This window comes from Pongo abelii, chromosome 11 (assembly GCF_028885655.2).
Source record: "Pongo abelii isolate AG06213 chromosome 11, NHGRI_mPonAbe1-v2.0_pri, whole genome shotgun sequence".
NCBI classification, from domain to species: Eukaryota; Metazoa; Chordata; class Mammalia; order Primates; family Hominidae; genus Pongo; species Pongo abelii.
The window spans coordinates 105,879,814-105,898,642 of NC_071996.2; the positions used below are offsets into that span (position 1 = coordinate 105,879,814).

General features: G+C 41.3%; 1 long non-coding RNA gene across 1 annotated transcript; it reads left to right on the forward strand.

The window, feature by feature from the left end:
• The first annotated feature begins 538 nt into the window (after positions 1-538).
• LOC129057854 (uncharacterized) lies at positions 539-9,629 on the forward strand. The gene is made up of 3 exons (XR_008522637.1): positions 539-586; positions 5,532-5,646; positions 9,295-9,629. It is a non-coding gene; the product is annotated as an uncharacterized LOC129057854 (long non-coding RNA).
• The last annotated feature ends 9,200 nt before the right edge of the window (positions 9,630-18,829 follow it).

The window sequence follows — 18,829 nt, forward strand, 5'->3', positions numbered from 1 at the left end:
AAGTAACAATATGTCCTCGTGTCCCGTAATTTTACACTGCTCTTTCCTGCACCTTCCTTAATAAGTCTCCACCCTAAAGCAAAATTAAAGGGTTTCATTTCTGTCTCCTCTAGACTAAGTAAATAAACTCCTCCCCAAACAGATAGTGGGTAAATAGAAAGGAAATTAACTGCTCAATTTAAAAAAGGAAGAGGTAGGCTGGGCGCGGTGGCTCAAGCTTGTAATCCCAACACTTTGGGAGGCCGAGGTGGGCGGATCACCTGAGGTCAAGACTTCCAGACCAGCCTGGCCAACACGGTGAAACCGTCTCTACTAAAAATACAAAAATTAGCATGACATAGTGGCACATCACTGTAATCCCAGCTACTTGGGAAGCTGAGGCAGCAGAATCGCTTGAACCCGGGAGGCGGAGTTTGCAGTGAGCAGAGATCGTCCTACTGCACTCCAGCGTGGGCGACAGAGTGAGACTCCGTCTCAAAGAAAAAAAAAAAAAAAAAAGTCAGGTGTAGTGGCACGCGCCGGTAGTCCCAGCTACTCTGGAGGCTGAGGCAAGAGAATTGCTTGATGCCGGAAGGCGGCGGTTACAGTGAGTGAGCCGAGGTCTTGCCCATGCACTCCAGCCTGGGTGACAGAGCGAGACCCCATCTCAAAATAATGATAATACTAAAATTGACTAATGTATACATTAGTCTCCTCCTTTATACAATTTATTTTTGGCCGGGCGCGGTGGCTCACGCCTGTAATCCCAACACTTTGGGAGGCGGAGGCGGGCGGATTGCCTGAGCTCAGAAATTCGAGACCAGCCTGGGCAACACGGTGAACCTAGTCTCTACTAAAATACAAAAAATTAGACGGGTGTGGCGGCATGCGTCTGTAGTCCCAGCTACTTGGAAGGCTGAGGCAGGAGAATTGCTTGAACCTGGGAGGCGGAGGTTGCAGTCAGCTGAGATCACGCCACTTGCCCTCCAGCCTGGGCGGCAGAGCAAGACTCCGTCTCCCGGAAAAAAAAAAAAAAATAATAATAATAATGAAATGATAGCAGGACGTTGTGGTGGGCACCTGTAACCCCACCTACTTGGGAGGCTGAGGCAGGAGAATCGCTTTAACCCGGGAGGTTAAAGCTTTCTACTGCCATAGCTTCACCTTTGGTACACCACTGCCTACCATGTGCCAGGCAATGTTAGGTGCTAGTATTGCCATGTTAGGCAGAACACTGCCTGGCACCCAACAGATGAAGTCTTGCTCTCATGGAGCTTCCTGTTTAGTGGGAGCGATCAACAGAGAATAAGTAAACAAGAATTTATAACATTCAAAGAGCTATAGAAGGAAACAAACTAGATCCCAAAGCAGAGAGTAACAGGAAGAATTATAGGAGACTCTGCTAGGCTGGGTGGTAAAGGATGGTTCACGTCCTTGGTGCCTGATGAGCAAGAGGGAGAGAGATGTGAGTTGAGGTTGGAAGATAGGCAGATGCCTGACCAGCCTTACAGACTTTTACTTTAATTCAAAGGTGCAGGAAAAAAATCCACTCAAGTTTTAAGTAGTAAAGTGACATAAATTTGTTTCCAAAAGATTAGTCTGGCCACTGTGTAGATAATTGATTGAAATCTGCCAAAAAATAGAAGCTAGGTGACCTGTTGGACTATTTTTAGTTTTGGAGAATGACAATGGTGGGTCGGTCTCAAAAGGTGGCAACAGTGATGGAAAGAAAATTAAAATATGTTTGAGTATGAGTATTTGAAAGTGGGAAGTGAGGTCAAAGAAGTTGTCGAGAACAACATCTGGGTTTCTGGCTTCAGTAAGTGGGAGAATGATGGTGGCTTTATTGAACTGGAAAGTTTGCTGGGACAGGTTCCTAACAATGACTTGATCCAATAGATCAAGTTGTATACAAAAGAATGATACAAATACATAAGAATGATCTGATTAAGATCAGATTACTTTCCTAATAATGACTTGATCCAACATGCATCTCTCTCTGAGACTTTAGTTTTTTTAAAATTTATTTTTAAATTTTTCCTTTTTTTTTAGACAGAGTCTCACTCTGTCGCCCAGGCTGGAGTGCAGTAGCGCGATCTTGGCTCACTGCAACCTCCACCTCCCAGGTTCAAGTGATTCTTCTGCCTCAGCCTCCTGAGTAGCTGGGATTACAGGCGCCCACCACCACGCCCAGCTAATTTTTGTATTTTTAGTAGAGATGGGGTTTCACCATGTTGGCCAGGATGGTCTCGAACTCCTGACCTCAAGTGATCCACCCGTGTCGGCCTCCCAAAGTGCTGGGATTACAGGCCTGAGCCATGGCTCCTGGCCTGTGTTTTTTTAATACACTTTATTTTATAGAGCAGTTCAAATTCACAGAAAAATTGAGTGGAAAATATAGCACATTCTCTATGACCTCTTCCCCACAACCAGCCTCCCTCACTATCAACATCATGCACCAGAGTGGTACTTACATTACAATCAATGAATCTACATGCATACATCAATATTATCATCCAAAGTCCATGGTTTATATTAGGGTTCACTTTTGGTGTTGTACAGTCTATGGGTTTCACAAATGTATAATGTGTCCACAATTACAGTATCCTACACAATAATTTCACTCCCCTAAAAATCCTCTGTGCTTCTCCTATTTATCCCTCCCTCCCCTAATCCCTGGTAACCACTAGTCTTTTTTACTGCCTCCATAGTTTTGCCTTTTCAAAATATCATATAGTTAGAATCATACAGCCCTTTCAGATTGGCTGCTTTTAATTACCAATATGCATTTAAGTTTCCTCCATGTCTTTTGATGGCTTGATAGCTCCTTTCATTTTAGCACTAAATAAAATTCCAACCAATGGATGTACTGCAGTTTATTTATCCTTAGTTGACTTCTTATTTGCTTCCAAGATTGGGCAATTACGAATAACGTTGTTATAAACATCTGTGTGCAGAGTTTTATGTGATTTTTTTTATTAAAAAATTTTTAGAGACAGCATCCCATTATGTTGCCCAGGCTGGACCTGAACTCCTGGGCTCAAGTTATCGTCTGACCTCAACCCCTCCAGTAGCTAGGACTACAGACATGCACTACCATGCCTGGCATGTAGGCTTAAGTTTTTGACTCCTTAGGGTAAATAGCAAGGAATGCAATCACTAGACCATATGTATGGGTGTGTTTAGTTTGTAAGAAACTGCCAAAGTGTCTTCTATACCATTTTGATATCCCATCAGCAATGAGTAAGAGTTCTTACTGCTCTACCTCCTTGTCACCATTTGGTATTGTCACTCTTTTGGATTTTAGCCATTCTATTAGGTTTGTACTGATATTGTTGTTTTAATTTGCGATTTCCTAATGACTTACGATGTTGAGGATTTTTCATTGCTTATTTGCCTTCTGTGTATCTTCTTGGTGATGTGAATCTGTTCAGGTCTTTTGTCCTTTTTTTTTTTTAGACGGAGTCTCATTCTGTTGCCCAGGCTGGAGTGCAGTGGCGCGATGTCTGCTCACTGCAAGCTCCGCCTCCCGGGTTCACGCCGTTCTCCTGCCTCAGCCTCCTGTGTAGCTGGGACTACAGGCGCCCGCCACCATGCCCAGCTAATTTTTTTTTTTTTGTATTTTTTTAGTAGCGACAGAGTTTCACCGTGTTAGCCAGGATGGTCTCGATCTCCTGACCTCGTGATCTGCCAGCCTTGGCCTCCAAAAGTGCTGGGATTACAGGCGTGAGCCACCGTGCCCAGCCTGTTTTGCCCATTTTTAAATTGGGTTGTTTTCTTATTGTTAAGTTTTAAGAATTCTTTTAATTTTTTTAGTGACCAGAAATTATTATTAAACTTTATTATTAAATGACACCAATTATAGCTACTTTTCTTTTTATTTCAATCAGTTTTGGGGAGACAGGTGGTATCTGGTTACATGAATAAGTTCTTTAGTGGTAATTTCTGAGATTTTGGTGCCCCCATCACCAGATCATGAGCAGTGTATGAGCAGTGTACACTGTACCCCAATGTGTAGTCTTTTATCCCTCACTCCCCACCCTTTCCCCCAAGTCCCCAAAGTCCATTGTATCATTCCTATGTATTTGCATCTTCATAGCTTAGCTCCCAGAGTTTTAAGAATTCTTTGTGTATTTTGAGCTGGGCATGATAGTTTGTGCCTGTTGTCCCAGCTACTTCAGAAGCTGAGGCAGGAGGATCCCTTGAGCCCAGGAGTTCTAATTCAGCTTAGGCAACATAGCAAGACCCCACCTCTAATAAACAAATACATTTTAAAAATAGTTCTTTGTATATATTTTTTAAAAACAACATTTTTTTTTTGCCTTGAGACAGTCTCACTCCGTCACCAAGGCTGGAGTGCAGTGATGTGATCACAGTTCACTGCAGCTTCAACCTCCCAGGCTCGAGCCATCCTGAGCCACCATACCCTGCTACTTTTTTTTTTTTTTTTTTTTTTTTTGTGGAGAGATAGGGTTTGCTATATTGCCCAAGCTAGTCTTGAACTCCTGGACTCAAGTAATCCATCCACTTTGGCATCCCAAAGTGTTGGGATTACAGGCCTGAACCACCACACCCGGCCAGATAACACTGTTTTATCAGATACGTCTTCTGCAACTGTTTCCTCCTAGTCTGTGACTTATCTTCTCATTCTCTTAATGAGCTTTCAGTTTTGTCTCTTCAAACCACTGTTTCATATGACATTTTCAATTTTTAATTATTGTGTTAAAATACACATAAAATTTACCATCTTAACCATTTTAAGTCTACAGTGGAGTGGTATGTATATATTCAAAATTTTGTGCAACCATCACCACCATCCACCTCCCTAACTCTTTCATCTTATAAAACTGAACTCAGCCGGGTATGGTGGCTCACACCTGTAATCCCAGCACCTTGGGAGGCTAAGGCAGGCAGATCATCTGAGGTCAGGAGTTTGAGACCAGCCTGGCCAACATGGTGAAACACTATCTCTACTAAAAATACAAAAATTAGCTGAGCGTGGTGCCAGGTGCCTGTAATCCCAGCTACTCAGGAGGCTGCGTCAGGAGAATCGCTTGAACCCGGTGGGCAGAGTTTGCAGTGAGCTGAGATAGGGCCACTGCACTCCAGCTTGGGGGACAGATAAACAAAATAAAACAGAACTGAAACTCTATAACAGTTTCATTTTAATTCAGTCAAATATGGAGATATTTTATATTGAATAAGACTCTTTTTCCCTTTTAAAAAAATAAAAATATTTTTTATTATAAAAGTAACATGTATTTCTAATGGAAAATTTGAAAACACGTAATTAGAAAAAAGAGGAAAAACCTATGAAAACCTCTGGCACCAGGAAGACTAGTGGCCTTGGAAGTAGTCTGGAAACCGCACCCTTAGCCAGGACAATTTGACAAACAATACATATCAGAAGCATAAAAAAGATACTCTTTGACCTAACAATCCTTGTTTCGAAATGTATTCAAAGGAAATAGTTAGATAGGTGCCCAGAGAGTGAAATACAAAGATGTTCTTAATCGGAAAAAAATTGTAAACAACCTATATTTGTTTTCTAGGGCTGTCATAACAAAGCACGGCAGACTGAGTGGTTTAAACAGAAATTTATTTCTCACAATTCTGGAGGCTAAAGGTCTGATATCAAGCTGTCAGCAGGATCTTCACATGGTTCTTGTAAGTGTCTATGTTCAAGTTTCCCCTTTTTATAAGGGTGCCAGTCATATTGGATTAAGGCCCATTGATGACCTCATTTTAACTTAATTATCTCTTTAAAATCCTATCTCCAAATGCAGTCACGTTCTGAGGTACTGGGGGTTAGTATATTGACATATGAATTTTGGGGGAACACAATTCAGCCAATTATGCAAACCTCATCTAAGGATTGAGAATAAATAAATTAGGATGCAGTCTGTACAATAGTTCAATCATACTTTTTAGCTCATATATGAATATTTAATACCACCATTAAAAATGGCCTTAGGGTCAGGCGTGGTGGCTAATGCCTATAATCCCAGCACTTTGGGAGGCCGAGGCAGGTGGATCACTTGAGGCCAAGAGATAGAGACCAGCCTGGCCAACATGGCAAAACCCCTTCTCTACTAAAAATTTAAAAATTAGCTGGGTGTGGTGGTGCATGCCTATAATCCCAGCTACTCAGGAGGCTGAGGCAGGAGAATCACTTGAGCCCAAGAGGCAGAGGTTGCAGTGAGCTGAGATCGTGCCACTGTACTCCAGCCTGGACGACAGAGTGAGACCCTGTCTCGAAAAACAAACCAACAAACAAGGCCTTAGGGTTATATATGACATAGAAATAATTTCATGGCATATATTGTCAGTGAAAAGAACAGGCTACAAAATAATATGAACAGTATGATCCTTGCTCTTTCTGTGTGTGAAATACATAGACAAATGCACAGAAAAATGGCTGGAAAAGTTCATTATATTTGGGGATGATATGGATGAGTTTTCTTTGTTTTATTTCTATGTATTGCTTAACTGTGCATTTAAATTTTCCCATACTAAGTCTTTGAAGTATATATAGATATATAGGTATAATAACAATTATTATTATTTTTTGAGACAGGATCTCACTTTGCCACCCCAGCTGGAGTGCAGTAGTACGATCAGGGCTTACTGCAGCCTCTACCTTCTAGGCTCAGGTGATCCTCCCACCTCAGCCTTCCAAATAGCTGGGACTACAGCCACATGTCACCACACCTATAGGTATGAGCTCAGAGCCTGATAGGGCTATTCTCAAACTTGAGGAGAAAATTTTAAAATGGGGTTGGTTCCCAAAAAGAAAGGAGGGTGACTGTGTCCAGAATGGTGGGGTGGGAGGAGTGGACAGGGAGGGTCTGAAGGTACTTGCCTTTTTTCCTAGTTATTGTTTTGTCACTGGCCACCTTCATTTTTCATTGAATTGAGTCTTCCACGTGAAGAAGCCTATCATCTGCAAAGATCTCTGTGATTTCTAGCTTTGGAGACAGAGGGTGTCTGTTTATGTCTCATTTTTTGTACAGATGAGGTTTCACCACATTGCCTAGGCTGGTCTTGACTTCCTGGGCTCAAGCAATGCTCCCACCTCAGCCTCCCAAAGTGCTAGGATCACAGGTGTGAACCACCATGCCCGGCCAGTCTTTGTAATATTTTAGAAGAACACCTGCCCCCAGCACACACACACAGACACATACCCCAAAAAAAGAAAGAAGAGGGAAAAGTCTACGCCATGCCTAAAACATGTTTTAGAGAACAGTTCTCTAGTCATGTAGTTTTCCTTTAGCTATTTCTGCTTTCTGGCTGCAAAGGAGAGTTTCAGTGGGATATGAAAGCTTACTTAATGTTCATTACTGTCTCTATTTGCCCCTATATAGTAATGTCCTGTTCATTAATGTGCAATGGAGTGCTCAGTGTACTTTTATTCCTTTTTGGAAGCTCTTTGGAAAGGCTTTTACTTAATCATAGGGCATTGCTGAAGCCAATGACATTATGATTGAATGATTCATCTTGGTTTAAGACTTATGATCAGACAGGCTCTGAGCTCTATTCTCCAACCTGGGGAGAAAATTTTACAATAGAGTGGGTTCTCAAAAGGAAAGGAGGGTGACTGTGTTCAGCATCCTGATCTCTGTGATTTCTAGCTTTGGAAGCACAGGGTGCCTATTTACGTCTCATTCATGAGAGAATTGACTGCAGGCATTTTTCTCCTGAAGTCTGTTATTTCTTTAGAGGCTGGGCCTACCACTCCAGTTATTCCTCTAGGCCTGCCCTTCCTCTACTTCTGTAGCTTGGGTAATTTATGCACAAAACAGGCAGTGTTTGAATAAAAGGACAACATCTACGTCAAGACACAATAAAATAATTAGAGGTTAGCTGTGTACATGATTCTACATGCTAAGCTTTCACTTTGTATAATATACCTGCATGGCCATTGAAACTGTTGGTGAAGTGAAATGCAGCCACTCCCCTGGTTGTTACAAGGAGTGGTGACAGATTTAGCCTCACTATACCTGCATAAGTAGGTAGTGTACAACAATAGCAGAAGTTGAAATTTTAGTCTTACAATAGAAGGGGTATCTGGCATTAAGTACCCTGTTTACACCTCTGATAAGTCTTGAGAATGCCTCTAGAACTGAGAATCCTCTGCAGAAATGAGAGTCTAAGCTCTGGGAATATCATGAGATTCCCAGGAGGGGGTGCTATGTATAGTGAGGGTTGAAAAAAAAGCTCCAGGACAAGATCCATATTTACAAACAGAAAGCCAACAAAGAATACACAGTAGAAATGGGGCCGGACACGGTGGCTCATACCTGTAATCCCAGCACTTTTCGAGGCCAAGGCGGGTGGATCACCTGAGGTCAGGAGTTATAGACCAGCCTCGCCAACATGGTGAAACCCCGTCTCTAGTAAATATACAAAAATTATCCAGGCGTGGTGGCACGAGCCTGTAATACCAACTACTCTGGAGACTGAGGCAGGAGAATCACTTGAACCCAGGAGGCGGAGGTTGCAGTAAGCCGAGATCACACCACTGCACTCCAGCCTAGGGGACCGAGCAAGACTGTGTCTCAAATAAACAAAAAAGAATACACAGTAGGGCCGAGCGCAGTGGCGCACGCCTGTAATACCAGCACTTTGGGAGGCCGAGGAGGGCAGATCGCAAGGTCAGGAGATCGCGACCATCCTGGCTAACATGGTGAAACCCCGTCTCTACTAAAAATACAAAAAAATTAGCTGGGTGTGGTGGCGGGCGCTTGTAGTCCCAGGTATTTTGGAGGCTGAGGCAAGAGAATGGCGTGAACCCAGGAGGCAGAGCTTGCAGTGAGCCGAGATCGCGCCACTGCACTCCAGCCTGGGCGACAGAGAGTGAGACTCCGTGTCAAAAAAAAAAAAGAATACACAGTAGAAATGAGAGAAAGGCAAAAGGCAGGAGGAGAACTAGGATAGTGCTGGAAATGCTCCACAAGATATAAAAGACAAAATTTCAAGGAAGAATGGATGCGCAACAGTGATACAGGTCTCAAAGAGAGGCAGAAAGAACAGGTCAGTGGGCTGTTTGTTAGGCAATCTTTGAGAAACTTGGTTGTTTGAAAAGTAAGTTAGAAAAGCCAGAAAATAAAGGTTATTTTGTTGAGTGGAATTACAGGATGAAGAAAACTTTCAGGAAGTTTGTTAGTAACATGAAGGTGAAGAGTAATGGTGAGATATATTAGAACAAAGTTAACTTTCAGAATTTGTGTTCAGGTTAAGAGTTTTTGCAATTGAGTCTCTTAATTATATACTAGTATTTCATCCTTTCATTTTCTTTTTTTTCATATTATATAGCGCATACTTCGTAGGCCACTTCTTGCCCTTGGTTTCCCAAATCAACAGAAATGCTCACGTGGATATGTCCATGTTCATAGCAAAGCAATGAGGATGCACTCCAGAGTCCTGGCATTTTGCTTTGACCCAGGATCAAATATGAGGCAATGATGGTGGCACACGCCTGTAGTCCCAGCTACTCAAGAGGCTGATACAGGAGAATCGCCTGAACCCGGGAAGCAGAGGTTGCAGTGAGCCGAGATCATGCCACTGCACTGCAGCCTGGGCGACAGAGTGAGACTCCATCTCAAAACAAACAAAAAACAATAAATGTTTGTTCGAATGAATTCGCAATCAACTACTTGCTCATCACCCTTATTTCATACATATCTTTCTAATCTAGGATATGATAAAATTATATTAGTATCATGAGGATTGAATATTGCTCTAATATTATTCTAAAATATTAGTGATGAAAGAGACCTTAGAAATCATTTACTATACAGTGGTTTCATTTTGCAGATAGGAAAACTGAGGCACAAAGATGTTAAATGACTGTCAAAGTGGCAGAGCTAGAGCCAGGAGAATCCAGGTCCTCTTGATTCCTAGTTTGCTACTAAACACCCCTAAGCCATGAAGAAGGTTGCTTCCGCTTTATGTTATGCTATATTTTTTCTTTCTCTCTCTTTTCGCATGCTTTTTTTGTCCCACTTGAACATGAGATCAACATGCAAATCAGAGAACCTGAAAAATTTGAGAAAAACAAGGATAGTTGTGTTGTGGCCCAGTATACAGGGAATAGAGGTATGATAACTTCCTCTTTCTACAAAGTTATCAGGTTTACTCATGTTTCCTGGGCCTTAGTTGAACCTGAGAGCCTTTCCCAGATATAGGCATCTTTTCTCATCAGTGGATGCATTAGAAAGGCAGGAGACCAGAGCTCTGACCTGGCTCTGTTATCATTCCTGTGGTCTCTAGAAAGTGACTTTCCCTCCCTGGGCCTCAGTTTCCTAATTTGTAAAATATGAGACTTGGATTACATGAGTTCAAAAATGTTTTCGGCTCTAAAATCCTATGATTCTACCTTCTGAATTATCAAGGATTTAATTTTTTTCTACCTTCCAAGTAAAAGCCATACCTAAGCCTCGTGGAATTTAATCACCCCACCTTTTTGTGTGAATGTTAACAGGCCTTCTCTGCTCTGTTTGCTATAATTGGAATGATTTAGTTTTTATTTCAATGGTTTCAATGATTGTTTTCCATTTGTCATTCTACCAAAGAAGTAATTGGCACAATTATTAAAGGTAATCTATGACTCAGTTCTGCTGGATCCTTTTCAAGTGTTACTTTGCAAATCTCTAGACCTCCTCCCCTCTATGTCTCACTCATACAGAATTGGATACCAACTATGGATCTGATTTTCTTTTGCTTCTTTTTTTTTTTTTTTTTTTTTTTTTTTTTAAGATAGAGTCTTGCTCTGTTGCCCAGGCTGGAATGCAGTGGCGCAATCTTGGCTCACTGAAAGCTCTGCCCACCTCAGCCTCCCAAAGTGTTGGGATTACAGGCATGAGTCACCGCGCCTGGCCTTTTGCTTCTTTTGGAATTAGGAGGGAGGTCATAGGATGTCCTCAGGATCAGAGATCCAAGGAGATATCTGGAAGGAAGAACGTGTTCTCTCAGTAAAGGAAGGGGAAAGCTGCCGTGTGGCTGACTCTGCTATAGCAGATGACAAGGAGTTAATTGCAGCCTAACTCCTCTCCTCATTGTGGGGGTTACTGGCTTTGCAGTGTCTTGGCAAAGTCTCGTAGACATGTCATGGCAGCCTATCCCTTGCTTTCTTCTGTCTACATGTCTACACACCCAGGGATGGAGAATCAAGAGATCAGTTTTCTGGCTGCCATTGAAAGGATGCTCTGTCAGAAGCAAAAGCTTGACTTATTCTGAAGATTACCCTGGTCTGCAAAGCTGCAGAATGCATAGTTATTTGTTACCTGGACTTAAAGTAAGGCAAGGCCCAGTGTCACATTACTTTGCCTCTAACAGACCTTTCTTGCAATGACTGTTTCATGCCATCAGTCACTCAATATTTACGAAGCACTTACCTTAGCATGAAGGAAAGTTTGAAAAGGAAGAGAAACCATGATCTCAAGCATTGAAGACTGAAAAATTGCTGTGAGAATAGAGAATGCACAGAAACATTAAGTACTATAAAAACAAGTACATATTAACATAATACATAGTATTTCCAGAAATATTTAGAAATTAATTGCAATGATCAAACCTGGATGGAGTTAATCAGAGTCATGGCACCCAGTGGGATGACTTAGAACCATGAGGGGAAGTTAAATAACTTGCTGTAGATCATGCAGCTATAAAAGAGGAACTGAAATTTGAATCCACGCACTCTGGCTCCAAAGACCCTTAACATCGTACTAGATTGCGTCTCTGAAGTCAAAGAGCAAGGGAAGAAAACTACCCTAGTGCAGTTCTTGAGAGTATGACCTCTAGACTCAGACTCCCTGGGATTCCATCCTGCCTCTAGCATTTACCATACACTCCTGGACAATCCACTTACCATTCTATCCTTTCTTTTCCTTATCCATAAAAATGGGGATAATAGGCTGGACGTGGTCACTCACACCTGTAATCTCAGCACTTTGGGAGGCCTAGGCGGGCGGATCACAAGGTCAGGAGTCTGAGACCAGCCTGACCAACATAGTGAAACCCCATTTCTACTAAAAATACAAAAATTAGCTTGGCGTGGTGACATGCGCCTGTAATCCCAGCTACTCAGGAGGCTGAGGCAGGAGAATTGCTTGAACCCGGGAGGTGGAGGTTGCAGTGAGCCAAGATCGTGCCACTGCACTCCAGCCTGGCAACAGAGTGAGACTCTGTCTCAAAAAAAAAAAAAAAGAAGGAGATAATAGTAACTGTGTATGAAGTTGCTATAATGTACAAATGTGGTATATAGTGTGTAGAGTGTGCAGCCCAGTGCCTGAGACATAGTGATTGCTCAATAAATGTTAACTATCAATAAAATGATTATTATCATCCTATTTCTAAGAACCTGAAGTCCTACCAGGATAGTAACTCTAATTGCCAGAATAAGAAGGGGAAGTTTGGGTTGAAGTTATATTCCAATCAGAAGTCCTCTGCTCTTGAGTTAGAGAAGATTTAGGGATCAGTAGAATTACAGTGAGGGAAGTGATGAGAAACTGGGGGAAGTTCTAAGAGAAGAATTAGCTCAAAATGTCAGTCTTACAGAGACTTGAAGGAAAATCATGTCAGAAGGGAGGGAAAGGAAAGGAAGCCAAGACTCTGGTTAGTGTAGACCCTCTTGGGTTGTGGACAAGAGAGTATGGGATTGCCATTTTATTAGTAACTTATACATTGTGCATGAATTTAACTTCCCTTTTGGTTTCCTCTTTTCATCCTCACTATTACTAGACCATGCATATGTTGAGAAGTAATCTATGCTGCAACTCTCCCTCAGAACTGTACGTACTTAAAATCAAGTTGGTAGAGATTTTGAAAGGACTGTGCTTTAAAGAAAACACAAAAAACCAGTAACATAATAGATGATTGTCCTTATTCATAGGTCAGGGAGCCACTAGTCCACTGCAGCTCTTTCCTCCTAGAGAGATCTTCAAGAAGAGGTCTTTGTGCCCCATATGTAATGACTACTTAGGAGCTGAGTCAAACAAAGAGTCTTATTTTAGTTTTCTAAATACCAAGTCTGGGCAGGCCTGTGTTTTCACTAAATGGGAGGAGTCAAGTATCTTTTCACTACATGGGAGGGGTAAGTGGTTAAGTTTTTTCATATGTTGGCTGCCTAAGTCATTCTGCTTGGTACCATGGCTCAGTTAATTTTGTCAACTGACCAAGGACTATATAAGTGAGGGCAAAGCTACACCCCACTGTGTGTAACAGGAAGTAGTCACATGGCACTCTGCCCTTTGAATTCATTGTGTATTCTGGGCCTGGCTAAGTGATATTGAGAAAAGATAGCAGTAATCATTGGCAACATTAGTGCTCTTAAAACCATTCACTCACAAATATTTATTGACAATAGTAGAACATCTGTAAAGAACACAGTATCTGGCAAATAGAAGCTCAAATTTTGTTGACTATAAACCAATGTTTAGGCTGTACATTTGCCAATATGCAGCATTTAACTACATTTCTTCAAGCAAAATTCAACTATATCTTCAGAGTAGAGAATAGAAGAAAAGGAATGAATTAGATACAATGTCGTTTGGATGTATTTTTCTACATTCAGCTTCCCCGCTGTTAAGAAATCCCAGCTCCAGTTCAGCGGTGGTAAAGTGATTGCTATCACACAGCAATGAGTGGTGTCTGTGAGCTCATGTTGAGCGGTTGTTACAGAATTTGAAAGGGCAAGGCATATTTCATGTACGAGTCCTCAACTATCTCCATCAAGCTGTCACCATAGAGACTGAGAACTTAAAGACTTCCTTGCAATCATCTTGGAAGGGAAATGTCTATTTCTGGCTGAGGCTTGGCCTCTCTGGAGAGGAGTTTATAAAGCATGTCTTACTATCTGCTACGTAGTGAGGAATTTAGGACAAAATTTGGAGCAACCTTATGGGGTAAGATAATCAGCACTTAAAAAAAAAAAGGAAAACCTACTTAGATTAGCATAGAGCTAGATCCTATAAGTCAGTTGTGACCTGGATAGGATTTAGGTACTCTGGAAATCACTAATGTTCATGTTTTGTGGCATATAGGTTATGGGAATGGTTAGGGTTATAATCCAGTTATAATCCAGAAAGAGGTAGGCAACCTATAGGACAATCACCACCCTAGGATTTTCTGCAAACAGTTGTCATAAACTTAAATATCAGTTACCAAAGATCATATGGTTTAAGCAATTTTTTTTTTTTTTAGCTGCTACTTCCTTTGGTCCTTATAGATAGATAAGACCAAGCACCTCTTCATAGGTTTCCATTTTTTGCCTCTACTGTAAGACCGATCAAATGGCTTTTAAAGTAATCTAATTTTGTTTTCTAGAAAGATGAGAGAAGTTTAGTTTTTCAAATAGCCTATGTTAGCACTGATTCTGAAGTCAAGTAGGACCCATGGAAAAACAGGATTGATTTCAGTCTATTTTACCTCTTGGAATATTAATTCCATAAGGAAAGCACTTCATTAAATTCTGCTGACATAGAAAGCTTATAAAATGTGTTTCTTGGTTCTTTTTAACTATATTAAACTTTTTTCTTTGGGCTGGCCTTGGTGGCTTACGCCTGTAATACCAGCACTTTGGGATGCCAAGGCGGGAGAATGACCTGAGCCCAGGAGTTCGAGACCAGCCTGGGCAACAAAACAAGACCCCCCGTCTCTACAAAAAACCCACAAAACTTATCTGGGCATGGTTGTATGTGCCTGTGGTCCCAGCTGCTTGGGAAACTGAGATGGGAGGATTGCTTGAGCCCAGGAGGTTGAGGCTGCAGTGAGCCAAGGTCACACCACTGCACCCCAGCCTGGGAGCAAGACCCTGTCTCTAAAAGAAACAAAATAAAAAACAAGCCTTTTTCTTTGGATGCTTCCAAAATTGCATTGGAATCCATTAAATTTTAAAATGCATACCCTTGGGTATCACAATTTCACTTCAAGGAATTTATTCCGGACAAATATTCCCATTAAACGAAAGTCCATTCTGAACTTGAAGTGCTCAGGCTAATTCCTGCACTTGGCTCCAAGAATGCTAGGCAAAAGACTGGCAAATTCTCTTCTGCAAAAAAATCAACAGCACAAGAAAGCACATTCGGAAGTCCTACAATGAGGCAAGTGGATCCCACTTGATGACTTCAAAGTGAAATCTACCAGAGGACAAGTATTATTTGAGTATATGGAGGTAATAATAAACTATTATGTGAAAGTCACTTCACATCTGAGGAATGCCTCCATCATGAAATCAGACACTAAAACAATGGAATTTAGAGTAAACAAAGACAATGCAGGAAGAGAAATAAATTATGAAACAAACAACAATGGAATGCTATGATAAGAAAGAATTATCTGTAGACAAATTCTATATGATTCCACTTATATGAGGTAGAGAAAGAGAAAGAATGGTGGTTGCCAAGGGCTGGGGGAATGGGGAGTGGGGAGTTATTGTTTAATGGAGAAAGAGTTTCAGTTTTGCAAGAGGAAGAGTTCTGAAGATGGGTGATGGTTGCACAATAATATTAATGTACTTCATGCCACTGAAATATATACTTAAAAATAGGTAAGACAGTCAAGTTTATGTTGTGTGTATTTGACCACAATACAAAATTAGAAAGAAAATGAATAATGGGAGCTCTTGGAAATGAAAAATATGATTGCTGAAATGAGAAATTCATAGACAGTGTGGAAGATGAAGACGAGGAAATTTCCCAGAAGGTAGATTCAAGAGATGACATATAGATGGAAAACAGAGGACAAAGTTAAAGGATCAGCCTGTAATCCCAGCACTTTGGGAGGCTGAGGCAGGAGAATTGCTTGAGCCCAGGAGTTTGAGACCAGCCTGGGCAACATAGCAAGATGTGTCTCTGTTAAAAAAAAAAAAAAAAAAAAATTTTTAAAGTTAGCCAGGTGTGGTGGCTCACATCTGTAGTCCCAGCTACTTATGAGCCTGAGGCAGGAGGATCACTCAAGCCCAAGAGTTGAGGCTGCAGTGAGTTATGATGACAGAGCAAGACACTATCTCTAAAAAGAGAGAGAGAGAAATATTGTATCAGAGTCCCAACAGCAAGCCTAATTCAGCACATGAGCACATGGTTGGGATAAAGAGATTTTTATGAAAGGACTATTTACAGGAGTGTGAGCAGCAAGGATTAAGGGGACAAACAAAGGTGGCATAGTGTCCAGGGATCAGCAGCAATGAGAAGCTATTACACTCCCAGGGCTGAAAGTGCAACGGGAGGAGGCCGTGTAAATGGGGTCCAATAAGAACTAGAGCCAAGGAGGAAGGGCCTTCCAGTGATAGATATAGCTAGTGCCTGAGAGATGGGGCTCTGCAACAGCAACAAGACAAGAAAGCACATTCGGGAATCCTACAATGAGGCAAGTGGATCCCGCTTGATGACTCCAAAGTGAAATCTACCAGAGGACAAGTATTATTTGAGTATACGGAGATAATAATTTGAGTATACAGGAGAAATATTCTGACCTCTCTCTCTTCCTGTGATCTGATCTGATATTGGCCAGACCTAACCAGAAGGTAGACTGGGTGAGAGTCTATAGTTCATATAGTCTATAGTCATCCTCTCAGGGTAGGGTAAGTCTAGTATGCGAAAGAAACTAAATTATCAAAGAATAGTACAATAACATTTTCCCATCTGAAAAACATCTGGTGTCCATCCTAGGGAATTAAAAAAAAAAAAAGCCTTACACGAGGCAGAACATAATGAAATTTCAGAAAAACGTTAACTAAGAAAAGATCCTAAAAACTTGCAGAGAGGAAAGAAGAGCTCATATATAAAGGATCAAAAACCAGAATGGCATTGGATTGATCATCAGCAGCACTGAATGCCGTATGACAATGGAACAATGTCTTCAAATTTCTGAGGAAATTTTCTTTTCTTTTCTTTTCTTTTCTTTTCTTTTCTTTTCTTTTCTTTTCTTTTCTTTTCTCCCTCCCCTCCCCTCCCCTCCCCTCCCCTTCCCTTCCTTTCCCTTCCCTTCCCTTCCCTTTTCTTTTCTTTTTGAGACGAAGTTTCGCTCTTGTTGCCCAGGCTGGAGTGCAATGGTGCCACCTCAGCTCATCACAACCTCTGCTTCCTGGGTTCAAGCGATTCTCCTGCCTCAGCCTCCCGAGTAGCTGGTATTACAGGCATGTGCCACCACGCCCAGATAATTTTATATTTTTAGTAGAGACGGGGTTTCTCCATGTTGGTCAGGCTGGTCTTGAACTCCTGACCTCAGGTGATCCACCTGCCTCAACCTCCCAAAGTCCTGGGATTACAGGTGTGAGCCACCATGCCCTGCTGGAAATATTATTTTCAAGCCAAATTGTCCATTAAATGTAAGGGTGGAACAAAGACATTTGCAAACATGCAATGTTTCAAAAAATTTCACAGTGGGAGGCTTAACCGTCATCGTACTAGCTAATTCATCACTAGATATTGTCTTACACGACACATATTATGTTGTAGGCCATTTCCACTATGTCCTATCAATAGGAGCGGTATTTGCCATTATAGGAGGCTTTGTCCACTGATTCCCCCCATTTTCAAGCTACACACTTAATCAGACCTATGCTAAAATCTACTTCACCGTTTTATTTATAGGTGTTAATTTAACTTTTTTCCACAGCACTTCCTCGGTCTATCTGGTATGCCTCAACGTTACTCCGATTATCCTGATGTGCACACCATGTGAAATACTATCTCATCCATAGGCTCATTTATTTCACTAACAGCAGTTATACTAATAATATTTATAATCTGAGAAGCCTTTCCTTCAAAATGAAAAGTACTAACAATTGAACAACCATCTACTAATTTAGAGTGGCTTTACGGATGTCCACCACCCTACTGCACGTTTGGAGAGCCAACTTACGTGAAAGCCTAAACAAGAAAGGAAGGAATTGAACCTCCAGAAATTGGTTTCAAGCCAATCCAACAACTTCTATGACTCTCTCGATAAGATATTAGTAAAATTATTACATAACTTTATCAAAGCGAATTTATAGGTTAAATCCTATATGTCTTAATGGCTCATCCAGTTCATTTAGGCCTTCAAGACACCACATCCCCTATTGTAGAAGAACTACTCACTTTCCATGACCATGCTCTTATAATTATTTTCCTAATTAGTTCCCTGGTCCTACACATCATTTCCCTAATACTCACAACAAAATTAACTCATACTGGCACCATAGATGCTCAAGAAATTGAAACTGTGTGAACTATTTTACCTGCCATTATTTTAATTTTAATTGCCCTCCCATCCCTACGTATTCTGCACATAATAGACAAGGTTAACAATCCTTCTCTTACTGTCAAAGCAATTGGCCACCAATGATATTGAAGCTCTAAATATACAGACTATGAAGAGTTAGGCTTTGATTCTTATGTGATTCCAACAGCAGACTTAAAGCCAGGAGAACTTCGACCCCTTGAAGTTGATAACTGAACAGTTCTCCCAATAGAGATCCCTGTCCATATATTAATCTCATCCGAAGACATCCTGCATTCATGAACTATCCCCTTACTGGGCCTCAAAACAGGTGGAATCCCCGGACGCTTAAATCAAACTACCTTAACCGCTACATGTCCAGGCCTTTACTATGGACAGTGCTCAGAAATTTGTGGGTCTAACCACAGTTTTATACTTATTGTCCTAGAATTAACCCCCTTAAAATGCTTTGAAACCTGATCCACGTCTGCACTATAATATCACTGTAAAGCTATCTAGCATTAACCTTTTAAGTTAAAGACGGAGGGGATCTGCACCTATTTGCAGTGAATGCCTAAACTAGATACTTCCACATGATCCATTGTCATCCTGTCAATAATCGTAACTTTATGCTCCATTATTCAGTTAA